Source organism: Tinamus guttatus, unplaced genomic scaffold (assembly GCF_059628265.1).
Source record: "Tinamus guttatus ecotype Peru unplaced genomic scaffold, ASM5962826v1 Tinamus_guttatus_pri_ptg000222l, whole genome shotgun sequence".
Lineage (NCBI taxonomy): Eukaryota > Metazoa > Chordata > Aves > Tinamiformes > Tinamidae > Tinamus > Tinamus guttatus.
This window is the reverse complement of record NW_028288756.1, coordinates 2,155,802-2,171,873: the sequence shown is the minus strand read 5'-3', so window position 1 is coordinate 2,171,873 and position 16,072 is coordinate 2,155,802. Positions and strand designations below refer to the sequence as shown.

Below are 16,072 nucleotides of genomic sequence, written 5' to 3'. Positions count from 1 at the left end.
ATAATTTTTTGTTATTATTATTTTACAAGACTGATTTAATAGCTTCAGGCCTTTTAATTCTTCAAGGGTTTGTTCCAAAACTTCTTGAAAACAATTCATATAAGTGAGTGAGCTATAAGGTCACAGTTATGCTAGTGTTAAAAGTGCTGTTTTACTTTATTTTTTTCACTCGCAGTCCCTGATGAAGTAATAATAACATAGGAGCAAAATTTGTTCCTTTCTTGACTCTTGTCTAGAAGGCTATAAGTTAGCTAAAGTGCTTTCCCATTAGTCCTCTGTGCATTGCGCTCCTTCCATTTTTATTAACATTACTGCTAAAATAAAGAGCTCTCCACAACAGAATTTTACATTCCAGTTTTAATAGGTACTTTGTCGACTGATGTTTAATATACCTCAGAAATATTGCAGTTCTAGCCCTAGTTGGCAAATGTATATCTGTTTCTGTAGAATGTACAGATTCCATAACTGTAATATAACTACATTTTGCAATAAACTTATAAAAATGTTTTATTGACTTCATTTATTACTGATATACAGGATCTTGGGGGAAAAACAGAGGCTTGCGTGTTTTTTGGTGTTGAGGATATACTTGCTATATTCTCTTACTATGAAATACTAGATATGTACTATCCAAAAGAGGGAGCCATAACATTATGCTATGTCTTTCAACTTTATGAGTCAGTGAAACTGCATTTATTCTTTTTTCTTAATTGTACTTAAATATGAAGTTTGCACTAAGACTTTTGGTTCTTTATGCGTATGTTATATCTCAGGAAGAGCTAACACGTGCTAATAATCTTATGTGGAGCTGTATGGAGCAGTTGTACTAAAGTGAAATATGCTTAAACAAGAGTGTTTTTCTCCACAAAAGAAACTTGCCACAAAATAAGTCAGAGTAAATTCTCTTGTTTTTGATTCCACTAGATTCTTGTTCAGCAATTTTGAACAAACGGTCTGTACTCATTTCCCACCTTGTGGAAAGGAAGTATATATATAGGTCTATATAAAACATATAAATATATATATAGGTCTATATAAAACATATAAATATAGACCTATATATACATACCAGTATATACATCAAAAACTTTGATTCTTTGTCTCTTTAGCAAGCGAGGTGGAAACATAAACCATCACTCTTAATAACTGATGAGACACCCAGCTCTGGGAAGGCTTTATTCCAAGGAGCACAGGCCTCCTCACCTCCACTCCAGGCATCTCTAGAGTGGAGATGTCAAGTGGGACTTCTGGTGCTTTTCACAACAGAGGAGAGCATTGATGGGCTGCAACAAGGAGCTCTTTAATCTCTTTATAATCTTTTTGAACTTAAGTATTGTCTCAATTTGCCTGTTCCTTTACAAACCACGTCTTTTGCTGGTTTGCTTATGACTGTAAATCAGTTTGCTAGCAGCACAAATGTCAGAGTTGGTAGAAGGGAAAACCAGAGTCAGGTTAAAACTTTAAATGTGCAGATCCAAATATAAATAAATATAAATTTGTTATGGCTGTTATGGAAAATAATTTTAATAATTGTTATTTTATTTTTCTTTCTTATTCTTAACTATCATGGGACATAAAGTATGTACATACATAAAGTATGTAATCTAAAACATAAGGTTTCTTTCAGTGAAGTGAATATTGACCAGATAAGAAAAGTGAAAAAAAATGTACATTGAAGGGGAGGGAAGAGGACAACAGAGAAGATATAAACACTTGAGTATTAGAAGCTACAAGAAACACCACATAAGTGGTGTTCAGTGGAGAAATGTTTATTTAAAATTAAATATGAGCATCCCGTTGATAGCATATGTTTTCCTAGGTGAAGTTCAGCTGCCGTTTTAGTGTCTGTTTTATTTTTTATCACTTTATTTTGAGCTACTGAGTTTAAGACACATGGATCTGTTTTTTTTTTTTTTTCCAGGTCTGCTGAGAATCAGCAGGTCCAGAAATTCAGCTAGTTTTATAAATGCTCAGCAATCTATAACATGATTTGTTACTCTGAATTTACCATTTATTTCATGTATTTTGAGACCCACTTAACTTTTCTGTTCCTAGCTTTTTCTCGCTAGAGAAATATGCAATTTTAGTACTTTCTTCATGTGTTTTAAGAGCGTCTGCTACATTTTGTGGAGTTTTACATCAACACATGTCTGGGAATAACATCCTTAACAATGAACAGTGTTTACCAGAGTGATGTCTAAAGCCAAACCTAGTTTCCCCTCTTAGTCCTTAAAAACAGCTTATTTGAACAAAACATCTACTCAGTTTCTTCTTCCCTCTGAAATTCTTCCTCTCCAGAAGTTTTTGCTTTCTCTTTACCATGAATTTACCATCAATTCAGTTGATTCTGTGCCTTGTGGAAACACCTTGTGGCTTCCCGTACAGTGGTAACATGTGGACACGAAGCAAGGAGAAAAATAGATCAGATGATTGTCCACAGCTGTTTGTGTTCAGCAAAACATTTTAAAATTTTAAGATTTCCCACCTTCAGTTTTAGTACAAATGTTTTATGAGCTTTCAATGTATTGCTTCATAGTTTGTAAACAGCTTGCACTATCATTACTATTGCGACATGGTATACTTCAATGATTAATAAGAATAGTTAATAAAAGCATTTTAATGTATTCTTTAATTTTTGAAAGTTCCTTTTATCTAATACCAACTGAAATACCTTATCTTTACTTCCAGACTGAACAGCTCCCATGCTTGTGTTGTGTGTTGTCATCAAAGCTCATATTTCTTCACAGAAGTTGATTTCATTGAATTAAAAATTGTGTTATCATTTACCATTAAGTCATCATAAAAGAAATGATGAGCTTGAGGTTAAACCTATTTCCTGACCTTTTAGCTCTTCCTTTTTATCTTGAAGGATAAATAAGAAAATGTACTTGTTAACACCAACTTGTGAGTGTTATGCAGTGCATATGCATATTCAATGCCTGGAAAATACGCTGTAGGTAAAACTTTCCTCTTCTGCATGTAAGCATATTAAATGTAATTAAAAATGAAAGTGCTTATTCCAGCCATATTTCTACTTTCTGTTCTTTCTATTGGCATTTGAAAGTATGTTCCCGTTTTACGCCTATGTTCTTTATATGCCATCAGGCTTTCTTTTATTAATCCATTATCAAAAGCTTCTGGTCATTTCTCACATTGAATGATTCACAGCTTCAAAATCATCTGAAGAGTGTGATCTTTTTAGTGTGATTTGAGTTTAGAATTTGGTTGAAGTTATTAGACTTTTGGGGTGGAGGAGAAAAGAGGGAGGCGGTATGGGAGATCTTAGCAGAACAAGGGATAGGAGGCTTTCGTTCTTATTTAATCGAACAATAACTACTATTTTCTAATAACTTAAAGTTTTATATGCTTTTGAATAATTTATTCAAAAACATTTCTAGTATTTCCAAATCATCATTTTTTTTGATCATATAAGACCTGTTATACAGTGAATTAATATTCATTCTTAATTACAGTTTGTTTTTAGGAGAGGCTATATTTGCACCTACACTAAAAATGTTCTTAATAAGAATTTATGTCATTACTTCTAGTTGAAAATCACAATTACTGTTAATTTCCTGCTGTTATGATTTTGCCTTTGTCTTCTGAAAGTCAAGTGTATTCCAGATTTTTCTGATATGTTTATTTCAGTAGCATCTTTACTTTGGCAAGCATTCAAAGCCCAAGTGTGATAATGTACTGTTTATTTCCAAATATCCTTTTATCTTTCCATCATTTACATAAGATTTTTTTAATAATCAAGGAGTTTATCATTGTGGGGTTTTTTACCTTTTTTTTTCTATACACCATATTTGCTCTACTTATAATTTTTTCTGTTCATGTTTTTTGTTGAATCTTTTCAGGAATATTTAGAACATTTTTTCAAACTTTATAGGTCAAGAAAAAAGATTCTGCTGTCTTCAGGGGCTTACAGTTAGGTCTTTGTTTTATTTAGTTGTTTTTCAACACCTTTTCTGACATTAGCCACTCACTGGATCTGTCTTTCAACAAAATTCTCTTTAAGTAATTCTGTTGGTTTCTAACGCAACATTGGATTTTCATTTTTTAAGCCAAGCATTTCCTAGCATTGTGTACTAGGAACATATGTAATATATTCAATTAACAATATACGAATTGCACAGCTTTCTGTTATTTTGTTTCATTGGTACTCAAATATAACCATTTTATTTAATAAAGGATTTGTAGTGTTCTCATTTTAAACTATACTAAGATTATATTTTCAGCCTCATTTGAAGGTTGAACCTACCACAATTTACCTGATTTTTCTCCCCATCTGTGCTTAAAGAAGCATCTTTAACATGTCTATTTTTTCCTCTAACTTTACTCTCTGATGCATCAGAAATCAGTATTTGATGACATTTTGCAGCATTGTTTCTTTCGACTTTCACCTTCCAAGGAGTAGGGAGTTTTTCCACTTTGCTTGGTGAAATCCTGATGACTTTCATCCAGGAGAAAATGCATTAGAAAAATAGCCAAGTCAGTCTTTTTCCCATAACAGCTATATGTTTATATTATATATATTATCTTCTTAGATTAAGTGTACTTAATTACCCGTAAGAAAAAGGAAGATCACCAAGGGGCTGTAAAGATAAAATTCTTATCACTTAACATAATCCTGATTTCAAAACAGATGACTAATCCCTCCCTTTTTCCAGATGGGGTAGGCCAGCCCACTTGTTCTGGTATCAGTCAGGCACTTCATTCGTTCTTGAAAATCTGCCTTTCAGCTGCAAGGTGAATTCTGCCCTTTGGGTCTCTTTACAGCTCTTGTGTCATCTGCCCCCCATGTTGAATGGGTAGAACAGGGCTTCTTCCATGAATAAAGATGGGATCTAAAGTTTGCTACTGTCAATGTGAATGTCTGCACCTACACAGTGCTGAGCTTTGCACTAGGACTGTGGGCATTTTTGCTGTTTACCTGAAGCTTATACTTTACTGCTTTCTCAGGACACTTTGAAGTGCTTTGTTGTAATTACTGACTGGTAATTGGTAATTTTTAAGAGGCACCATATGAATACCAATTTACTTGGTCTAATGCAACATTGACCTCCTTTCAGTTCAGTCATAGTGAGATGAAACTGTATCATTACAAAGATATTACATACAATGCAGTAATATTATTTGTATAATTTTCTCAATCTAGTATTTCTCCTTCACGATTTAATTTCAGTATTTTATTCTCACTCAATGATAATTCAATTCATTTAAGTTAGAAGAGTATCTTTTTTTCCTGCGCAGTATGTTGTGTCTCTGTTTATATCTGCTTGTTGTATCAGCAATTTAACAGTGCTTCAACTAATATACTTTGCTTAATCTTATCTCAAGTTAAGTCAAAAACAAAGCTTGAACTTGAGCAGTACAGATCTACAGCCACACAAGTTAACCTGTTAATAGCTTCATAAGTGATTGTATTAGCTAAAACCAGAAAGTTTTATGCTTTAAAGCATAAAACTGTATTGGTTCCTTCATCTCTACCTCCATGGTCTTCAAATTTATTGGTGTTATGAAAGCGTAAAGCTACTCAGAATAAAAAAATCTCCACTCAGGTTTGCAACCTCTCCCTTTGTTTACCTGTAGTATTTCCAGTGTATGAAAGCAAGTCTGCTTAGCCCATATGCCTTTTCTGTAAACCTTAAGTCAGTAGAAAAGGCAGTCAGCAAATTTTGTTCTAAGTTGTTTCCATTTTAATTACTGTGGTTTACAGACACTGTAAGCATTTTCCATCAGGAAAGTGGATTTCTCGATGACAAATTTAAACAAACTAGTTATAGACAGATATTAAAGAAAGTTCATTTTATGGGACTCTTTGAAATGGTCTCCTTAGAGGTCAGCAGACTCACAGGGTAAAACCACTGCCTTAAACAAGTGTATTTCTTGTGAACTAGGTAGCGTTGTGATGTTCTATAAGAACTGGTTTCGGTGTCTTTAATTACAAATGATAAGTTAATTATCTTTCACTTACAGAATTGGTAGTACATTCCATATTGCTGAAATGAAGAAATACTATTTTTCATCAGGCAACCACTGTCAGCACACCTAGAGGTGTTTCAAGAGTATGTTATTTATAGGTGCCTGGATCACTGACTGCCCTAATACGAGTGCTCATGTGGGTGACAAACTATGGAAGCCTTGTACCCAGTGACATGGTTGCATGAACTTAAATCACACTCGATCTTGGGCTGCACCAACCCCTGGCCTGCACTCGTAATGTCTGGTGATTGTTAAGATCCTCTGACACATTCATTGTGTCACTATCAATATTAAGACAAGTGTAATGGTGATCCTTTTGAACAAGGTGTCAGAGGCATTTGTAATGAGGGAAATGATGTTTTCCTCTGCTTGCTAACATAATTTGGTCTCTAAAGCAAAGGAAAAGGACTTGGAGACATCAACTCACCATCATGGGTGCCAAGGCAGCTGAGACCTCTTTGTCTTTCTTTACTATTCTTGGAATGGGGCACTATTCAGACACCTCTCCCCCTTCCAAAACCCATTTCCCTCCTCAAATTGGCAAATCCCTATGACCCCCACAAAACTCAGCTCAAGTCACAGCAAGTCCATGTCCTGCAGCAGGCAGTCAGGCCCAGGCCTAGGGACGCACAGGTGGTATAAGAGATGAATGTGGGAAATATTGTGAAACTGCTGTCATTCTGGCAGATAGCAACTTTTGTACTTAGTGTCATATTAATCTGTAATTAAGATTTTACTGATCTTGAGGTATTCTGCTAATTGTTGCACGTTATGCATCAATTAACTCTGACTAGTAAGTTAAACCATCTTTTTAATGACACTTACATATGCCCATGAACTTATATAAAGTATGAAATGAAAAGTATGTTCTTGTGTTTAAATTCAGTGTAACTTTACATTGATTATGTTTGAATTTCTTTCACATGTAATTTAAGATAGCTGTATACAATAGACAATAGAAATGAACATCAACAATTTCTTCTTCTTAAATTATGAGTGAAATGAACGGAAAGTTTTAACATCTAGTCTTAGCAATAATGAATATGACGAGCAAAGCATTAAGATTTATTGATTCTCAGGTACACAGATATACTATATGGTCTGTGTTGCCTCCAAACATAAACATCACTGTATTTACAGGACAATTCGTTGTTCTTCATTTTGTGTCTGGATAATCTATAGTTGTGCATTTGAGAAAATAATTGCTTGTAAATGGAAGTCGGACTACATCCTATGAGGATCTTTTTCTTTAAAGCTTAACATCAATAATTATTTATCAATAGGATAAGAAATATTGGATGCTCTGTGGCATTCCTAAATCCTTCATATTTCATTCAGCCTAAGAATCAACCTAAGAATCAACAAGTGCAGCCTAACTGGAACGGCAAGAGCCTACATCTGTGTCGTCCTATTTCTCTTCAGATACAATGGAATTTAACATCTTAACTTGCATGTTATTGGATAGAACATATACCACAGGAGTCCTTACAATGCCATAAGTTTGCGTAGCATGGTTTTCATGACATTGATGCTATGCACATAAACACATATGTGTATATATACATATACGTGTGTCTGTATACATATGGACACATATACATGCTTTCATCAAAGACAATGAACTTTCAGGATATTTTTATTGTCTAGTAAACTCACAGGCTGACTAGCATGAAATTTAATTTGCGCTAATCAACTTGAGGTGAAGGAAGGAGAGAATTTATGACTCTTATTTTCCGTTCTACAGCAATGTCACCCTGTTTGTGTTCCTTAAAAAATCATATTTTCAGATACCATCTTTCATCCTGAACATGTCAATGCTATTGGTGCTATTGATGAGCATAAAAGCGAACTCTAACTTTTAACAGTCTTTTGTATTTTTCTATCCATAGGGTAGAAGCTTATAGCACTGTATTTAAAAAGAACTCAAACTGAGAAATCCAGAATCTTGGGCTGGACTACACAGACTTTTGTCCTGCTTCAGCTTCTTGGATCCCCTCCCAAATCTTTGAAGGGAAAGCCAAAAGAAGCTTCCTTTGTCCTTTCTCCAGAGAACTGTTATTTCTTTGTGTCAATACAATTTTTCATGTGGACATAGGCATGTTCTTTAACATTTATGTCTGATTACAGGAATATATGTTTCTGCCAAGATTTGTGTTCTTTGAGACCCACATTTATAGGTCCAAGTAAAGTTTCTGGGAATATCATTGGGGCTTGGCCACTGTTTCAAGCTGCCTGAACTTTTCAGAAAAATATCATAATATATGATTTCCTATCAGCCAAAAATAGTGGCATTCTTTTCTAATAGAAGTAGAGAGAATTATTATATCTTAAGACTTTGAACCTTAAACCTGATCTGGTTAGGGAAGTCTAGTTTTAGCCCTCTTCGCAAGCTTTGAAATTATTTCAGATGCATGTTTTGTTTGAATCATCATTGATATGATATTACCTGCTATTATTAGCTTCATCTTATGAGTAATCAGTGGTTACAGTGATCCTGTATCTGTGCATAGCAGCACACTACAGGATCTAAGCAAATCTTGAGTGAACTTAATCCTTAAAAATACTTAAAAATGTTCAGAATGTAAGCTTTTACTTTGGAGATAATTTTATGTGCCAAAATCTGAACATCCTTGGAACAGAAGAAATAAACAACAAAGCAAACTTTTGTATATTTGTGAAACTTATTCTTTATGGCTATTGTAGGCATTTCTTAGGAACATTTGCTCCAACATGGAAATGTGAATGGGATGAATATAAATGTAAATTGAAAATAAATAATAACCAGAGCCAACACTATTTGCAGAAGTGCTAAATCTCTCCATTTCATCAGTGCTAACATAATGCACAATATTGAATACACTTCTAAACCCCTATCTATTAGCATCAGTGTCTTCAGATTTACATCAGGCAATATGAAAGAGCCATTTTAATTTTACTTTTTGTTACATTTTTCTCTAAATGCATCTATCCATGATGCAGTCTAGCCATTTCCAAACTTGCTCCCTTTTTTGCCTTCCATAGTTCCTTTTTTTCCCTTGTTCTGAAGAAAAACTTAAACGTTTTTATCCAGTAGATTCTTGGTCACTTGTAGCTCTGACTGTAGCTGTAGCAGCTTTTTTGAGAGCTTATTTTCTTTGATTGTCTTAAAGAGTAGCTAGAAGTACATTAAAATACATGATTAATATCTTCCTGTTTTGCCAGTTGCGGTATTTGCTGAAGGGATAGTTTGTCATCAAGATAAGTAAGGATTTATCAGGAGGTTTATCAAAAAAAGAGCAGGCAGCATCAGAAGCTCAAATTATGTTGAAATGTAACCCATGCTATTAAAACATTACCATGCCTTTACTTCACGTGGTATGTGGGTTCTCAGTCATTGTAAGAATAATAATAATAATCAAATAGAAATATCTTCATTATTATAGAAAAGTTCTGTCGTCATGAAGGAAAATGAAGAGAACCATTTATTTTGTTCAGAACACAAGGAGTTCCACTTCATGTCTTACCCACACAGCACCTACAAATGTAGTTCAAAAGTGTGTCTTAGTAAAGTATGCATGTATCACAGAAATTTTAAACCATTTGGGGATGGGTGTGGCTCAGTTGCAGAAAACCCATGGGCTGCAGATGACAGCAAAAAAATGCGAAGTCTACATTAATTTTAAATGTGATTCCATTTTTCATCATGTCTAAATTCTCATTAGAGGTGAAATTTTCTTTCACATTAGGGAAGCAAATGTGAGGATTATTGCAAATCTTGCAAGAAATGAGAAAAATACTTTCTGTAATGTAATATTTTTATTTTTACTCTGAGGAAAATATATATTTTTGTCAGAGAGAATCATTATAAAAACACAGATTCAGCACTCATTTTTATTCTGAATAGGAAAATGCACAAAAGTAATTTCACTGGCTTCAGTGGGACTAGTCTTATTACAAAATGTTATTCATTCTGAATAAGGTCTCCAGCATCCGGTACAAGCACAAACAACTCTCTTGACAAATAAGTTAAACAGTTACAAGAACTTCCTCTTGAAATAACTTTGTTTTTCAGATTTTTTTCCTATAAAGGCAAAACATTTTCATGAGATTTCTTACTTAGGCACCTATAAGTCAAAAATCGGAACAGAAGGAAGGACTTGTTTGTTTGCCATAGTTTCCCACATAGTTTCCCACTTTACAGTTAGAATAATTTATTAATAAGAATTATAATAATAATAATGCAAATCATATGAAAGTATTTTGTTAAAGAGCAACATAAGTAGGTAAACAAATCCACCTATATAGAAAATAACACTGCACACCCATTTTATTTAAATTTCAGCACACCCATTTTGGCCTACGACTTGCTTTATCATTCATTTTATAATTTGCCCAGATTATACTTGACTGTGAAAAATGAATGTGTGAAAAATGAAATAAAATCTATCTGTGAAGTCAGGTTATTTTGATTTGTCATATTCTGATATGAGTAGTTTACTGATACCTTGCGATCAAATGATGTAAAGATTATACATATGACAAACGATATGTACCTTCTGGGTTTAAAATATTTAATTCTTATTATGCCTATTTTTTTTCTTTCAAATTAGAAGTTATGAAATTAACTTTTTCCTTATTTCCAGACGTTGAGCTGAAGATCTTAAATTAGCATAATTTCCACCATTCCTTTATTGAACTACCTTACATGCCCTGATATTTTATTAAGTTCTTTTTTAAGATATGCAAGGATATAAACGTCAGTTCTGCACCACTGATTATCAATGTAATTGATCATCAGTTTCCAAAAGCAATGGACAAACCTAATGATGTATGTATTTGTTGTTATATAGGCTGGTATAAATTATTAATTACCTTCAATGGACCAGTAACATGTATGCAAGTTGACATTAACTCCTTGTGAGTTTTGTTGTGTAGTTTGTTTAATAATGAGGAGAAGACCTGCTGTTTCCATCCCTGAACATAGAAGTTTACCCCAAATTTCTTTGATTCCATTGGATATTTCTTGGGTATCATTTATCAGAAGAAAAAAGAAAAAGAAAAAAGAAAAAAAAAGTTTTTTTTTTTCTCTATTTTGGACAACAATTTAAGAACTCTTTCTCAGCATACTTATATGCAATGGGAAAATGCTTTCAATGTAGCGTGGAAAATTGGAATGAGGATCTCTGGGCAATGACATGCATGGCCCAACACTAATGTTCTTTCAGGCAGAATTTCCAATGAAGCTAGTGGTTATTTCCCTTGACTAGGGTTTGTGAGGTCAAAAAAACCTGGATAACATTTAGTCTCTAGAAAAATTGTACTTACATAAACCTCTCTGACATTTGCATTTTTGTATCAGGAGATTCTCATATCAAAAGTGTACACGTGTGGGACAGGCAAAACTTGACTCTAATGCAATGTCGTCTTCGTGCTGCTACTATACTTACTACTAAAAGGTGTGAAATTTAAATATAGAAATTTACTTTTAAATGGTAAATGCACTGTCCATCACTTAAAACATTCCCATTTTGAGGTTACAGAAATATATTCGTGGAGCAATATTTGCATATATTTATGGTATCTAAGAACTCAAGCTATTTATTTTTACAAACATTGGAGGAGTCATGTGGAGAAATTACAAAACTGGTAAAGTGGAGGTCCAGGTTTACACATGTCTCTGACACTATGCTACTGTGTAACTTTGAGCATTTCACTGTTCTGTTCACTGTCTATTCAATAATCTTTGCATACAGGTTGATGACTGTGCCGCACATCTCTTTTAGCACTCTTCCTGAGATTATTGAAATAAGATTGAAAATGACATATTTAACTTGCTAACTTTTCTATGGCTATATTATATACTATGCATTCAAAAATTATTTCCTTCTCGAACTTAACCATTTTTGAGCCTTCTTATCAGCTATGGAATACACTCAGTCTTTTTCTTTTTTTCCCTGAAGTTAGCAACATTTTCTGTCAGGTAACCAAACCCTAACTTCACCAGAATTTTCCACTTTACAGCACAGAGTATGATCAGATCAAAACATGTTTCTCTTGTCTGGTTATGCTAGGCAAGTAGGCCCTGATGCCATTGGGTTTTTGTCCTGGTCAGTAGCTAAAAGTCAGCTCCATCCCTTGCCTTATGCTATTCAGCAATTTGCCATTTGATTAAAAGGCCAAAGGAGAAAGTTTTTAACATGACACTTGATAGCTTTTAGCACAATTCTTTTTGTTCATAGTTGAGAAGCACTCTCCTTTGCCTTCTTTCCTATCCTCTTTTAGGGAAATTTGGGAATTAGTGAGACAGAATGACTTTTCAGCAACTCACTCACATGCAGAATGCAGTCAGCTTCCCCTCAGCCATCCCTATTCATGTTCAAATATTTGTGCTTCTGCAGATAACATTTGCATGTAACACCTGCTGCAAGCCTTAGAAATTCAGAAGGCTTTGATATGAGTAGGAGAGGCATTTTTCTCTCGGCTGTTGCTCCAGTTGCATTCTACAGAGTTAAATAGCACTGAGTTTACAAAAGAAGTGTTTGTAAAATCATATAGTTGATGCTGCCCTATACCCAGGTCTGTATAGCACAGATTTTTTACAAGCACAAGCCTTGTGCAGGAATTGGGGAAATTTTAAAACAGTGATCATTACTGAGTTTTGATTTCCAGCATGGTCTTTCTCTGTCTCCAGAAAGACGGAGGGGCAGAAGTAGGAAAAGGAGGGCAGTTCTGTGTCTGTATATCTCTGCAAATAGCCACAATATTTTTTTTCCTGTGTTACCCTGTAACAAATGAAAATTCTGAAGCAAGAGGTTGTCTCTTCATATGCCCTGTTCTCAGCAAGTTTTGGTGAGTCATCAGGAGACAGCAGCATGCTTGTTTTGTCTTCTGGACAAAGGGCTCCTCAGAAAATCATGCACCCTCTTATATTCTACATCTAAAGGCTGCTGCCAGTAGATTCCCCATAAGCCATTGTGGGCCTTCAGAAACCATTTCATGATGCCAGGGTACGAGCTAATATCAGTAGTAAGTTATATGGTTCTTACCGTAAAATTGTAGATAATAACTTAGTGTAGCAATATTTAAACAAGCTGCTATCAGTAATTACTTTCGGTTTTGCCCGAAAATTTGAGGAATAAAATTCTCCTCATTGGTTGATCCCATTATCAGGGAGTGTCTCTACCAACCTCACACAACTGGTGTTGAGTGCAGCATCCTTGGGGAGACGCAGTCAGATGAGAAGAGTGCCGGTCCCTGTGACGAGCTGGTGTACCCGACTAGGAAAAAACTTTGCTTGTTGAAGTCAACTTATCCGGACTAAAAAGACTTGACTTGATTTTAGGTAGAACTTTGGCATGTAATATTGGTAAAGAAAAGTCCTTATTTAGAAATAATCTTATTTATCTAACTCCAAGAAACAAAACGAGAAACTTCTTTCATGACTGATAATATAATACGATGGTCTAAAATTTTTAAATATTTGCTAGTAGAGATTTGCATTAGCTGTCAACGTATTTAATTTTCTATTGAATTCATACTATTAGTGCAATCAAATGACAGGACTTTTTTCTTTGTCAAATTAAAATGGATAACAGTGTGTCCTTTTTTTACATTAGCATTCTTCTTCTACAGAGTTCCTAATAATAATAGGAAAAATGTAACACAAAACATCTAAATAATTAAGCCATTTTCACTTTTTGCAATGCAAAATAACATTTTAAACATGAAAATGTCTTCAAAACTGTGATTTTTAAAATCTGCCTTTATCGAATACTATCATTTGCACCAATGTTATTAAGCAAAGCATTTGATCCCATCAAGAAAGCTTTTGCAAATGTTGTTCTTGCTGTTTTATCCATATTTGTCCATATTATGAGAAACTAGGAGTATAGTATGCAGTACGGGAAATAATCCTGCTGTGATTTGAGAAATATATGAGTTTTGCCAAGGACACTGATGAGAGCAAGACTGATACTTTGCTTGTAAACTTGTCTACTGCAAAAGGAAGTTACCCTAACCAAAGTACCATTCTGTTATTCCAACTCACTGCTTAAACCTGTCTGTGAGAAGGCAATGGCTACAGCCTGTATGCTGCCATACAAATGCATGGAATCTCGATTCCGGTACAGTTTGTATGCACCATTTTCTGTTTGAAGCTTATGAGCTCAGTGAAATTGAATGGATGTGATTGCGTGTTTTGTGCATGTGTGAAAAATGCAAAATGCCATCCATTGGGCAAGAGCATTCTGCTGGCTCCTTCAAAATCAAGTGGTCAGGCTGGCCTTTCATGCTTTCTGCCTGGCTTCCTGTGATAGTCTCTGTTTATAAATAGCAGGTTAGACAGGCTCTTTTTTAGTACTTCTGGAAAACAGCCTTGTACTTTAAGCCTGCTGACTTTTGCTTAGTGCTGTGAATATCCTGTGGAGCATCTCCCTCCGTTCTCCGTGTTCCTGAACCCTGAGCTGTCATTCTTACCCCCAGAACAAATCTAAAAGATAGAAATATCACTCTCCCTAATAAAGAAAAACAAAACAAAGCATCAGTACTTCATTCTTATTAATAGTTAAAACCTTCTTCTTTTTCATCTGGTTTAACTGTGTTTGTTTTGCCTAGACCTTTTCAATAAAAAATGAGATGAAAGACAGAAAAGGATGACAGCTTGTATCTCTTTAGGAGAACAGCACTCTGCACAAAAGTTACGCTATATTTTTGATGCTATTGGGATATTTTTGATGCTATTGGGATGTTATTTTGATGAATAAAAGTAGTATAGTATCTAATTGCATTGTCAGTTAGCATACACACTGATAGCTTCCTAATACACACAAGCAGTTGTCATGTATACAGCGGCAGAAGTTAAGGTTTCAGTAATACAGTACAATTGTTTTTATTTCTTTATCTACTGAGTTAAAAATGAAAACAAATCTTCCCCAAACTGTTCAGTTGACCTCCATCTCCATCTCCATTTCCTACTCCCTCCACCAGAATGCATCTATCAGTGATTTTTAATGTCCTAGACATTGTTTAAAGAGGGAGCCTACTTTTCTGTAGACATAATTTCCAATGCTAAAGAAAGTTCATCTACTCACCCCGTTTGCCAGCGTGAGACTCTCTCTGCCCGGTGCTGCTGTACTACCTGCGTTCGCTCCCTGCCTGTCACAGTATCTCCACCGCTGCACGTACTTGCAGTGAACTAGGACTGCCTCCCTCCCAGCAACACTTTTAACTCAGGCAGGCAGGGAGCTGAAGCCAAAAGAGACTCTCTATCTGATTGGTTTCCATTCAGTGCCCCCGATTAATCAGAAGCATCCCTCGCGGAGAGAGATGTTGCTGCGATAGCGGCGCAGCGCTCGGCGTGGGGAGGTCTGGGGGGCGCAGGCTTCACCAGCCATGCAGCGATTTGCAAGTGAATGTGGTGGGAGGGCATGGAGGGGAGGGCTCTGCTAAGGACCCTCTTATTAACTGAAACTTAAACGCAGAGACCCATCCTGCCAGCCCAGCTGGTCTGTTTGGGGTTGTAATAATATGGGTGAAGGCATGCCCATAACCTGTGAATTATCTGGAGATAAAGATCTACCCTAATTATCTGTGCTAGCAATTCAGTGCCATTTGTGTGCACATATTCACTGAAGTCTGAGAAATTATTCCATACTGCTACACTGACAAATGGTTTTAAGTTGAAAGAAGGCAAATAGTGGATGATTTCCCCTTATACAAAACACATTTACAACAATAGCCTCACTTACATGTATTGATAATGATAGGCTTGTCAATGTAACTCGAAGTGGACATAATACCAAGCTGCAAAGGAAGTTTCAGCTGTTACAGCTTAGGAGAAGCTGTGTGCAGGTCACCCACAGAAATATATGTGTTTTTTTTTTTTTTTCCAGGCAACAATAATGAAAGTACAGCTTCCTAGTAGAGCCTATTTGGGTACAGGTGATCAGGAAGAAATCAGTACACCCTGCTTTGTCCTCAGATGTGCAATATTGCAGAATATTGTGGTTTGTTTGAAAGAGTATCATCTTCAACTGAACCATCAGATGTTGGCTATTAAAGTGACCAAAGTGTCATAGTCCAACCTCTAGATTCTGATATTTGTGCT

The 16,072-nt window shown here is 35.2% G+C and overlaps 1 protein-coding gene across 2 annotated transcripts in view; it reads right to left on the bottom strand.

Moving 5' to 3' along the window:
• Positions 1-15,074, bottom strand: part of CDH9 (cadherin 9) — a 92,843-nt gene extending 77,769 nt beyond the window's left edge. Inside the window, exon 1 of one of the 2 annotated variants that reach the window (XM_088525030.1) lies at positions 15,057-15,074. The gene's annotated coding sequence lies outside the window, so the exon portion shown is untranslated. The remainder of the gene's footprint in view (positions 1-15,056) is intronic. The other variant, XM_010219235.2, reaches the window with a different exon arrangement.
• Between the last annotated feature and the right edge of the window lie 998 nt (positions 15,075-16,072).